Source organism: Hipposideros armiger, unplaced genomic scaffold (assembly GCF_001890085.2).
Source record: "Hipposideros armiger isolate ML-2016 unplaced genomic scaffold, ASM189008v1 scaffold_1889, whole genome shotgun sequence".
Lineage (NCBI taxonomy): Eukaryota > Metazoa > Chordata > Mammalia > Chiroptera > Hipposideridae > Hipposideros > Hipposideros armiger.
Genome location: NW_017733239.1, coordinates 47,911 through 48,855, shown reverse-complemented (window position 1 = coordinate 48,855; position 945 = coordinate 47,911).

Genomic DNA, 945 nt, shown 5'->3' with positions numbered 1-945 from the left:
GGGCATCGTCCAGGCAGAACTCATCTGTCCTCATGGCAAAGAGCATTGCTGCCAGCTCCCGTTTCACCCACTGACGTGCCTGCTCTGTGGCAAATTTTAATTGGCTGGGATCTCCCTTTATTTCCCACCAGGACACATGACTGACGCTCCCTGATCCTCCATGCTGGATAAGCAGGTGTTCCTGCTGCAGGAAGGTCCCTGCCTGTCCCGAGAGCTCCTCTCAGGGCCCTGCACTCCCAGTGGATTCCTCACAGGCGTCACTGTCTCACAACTTCTTCAACCGACAGGGAAGGAATTTAAGATTCTGTGTGAGGACCTGGAAGGAGCAGTGGTTTCCTTCTGTCTTGCCCTGGGGGTCTTTTTCTTGTCCCAAGTAAAATCCTTCAACAGCTTTCTGTTTCACCTTTATCAATGTCGGATATGTGTATCAGATGGGACTAATCTAAATGCCAGCAATAGATTTCTAACAAAAAGTCTCTTAATCAAAATGCTGTCCCCATAACTTGGGGAATTCAAAGATTAATACTGGCCTCAGAGACAAGATTCTATGAATACACAAATGATCATGAACCACAGTTTCTCTCTTTCTCTCTCTCTCTCTCTCTCTCTCTCTCTCTCTCTCTCTCTCTCTCTCTCTCTCTCTTTCTCTGTCTGTCTCACTCTCTGGTCATCCATCCATTTATCTATCCAGACAGACAGACAGACAGCCATCACCCATTCATCCATTCATTAACTATCTATCATCTATCTATCTATCTATCTATCTATCTATCTATCTATCTATCTATCTATATCTATTTATATATGAATCTATCTATTATCTATTTATGTATCAATCTATCTTCTATCTATATCCATTTATTAAGATATCTATCTACCAATCTGTCCATTATCTATCTATCTAGCTGTTTATTTATTGTCGATTCATCTGTCTGTCTAACTAAT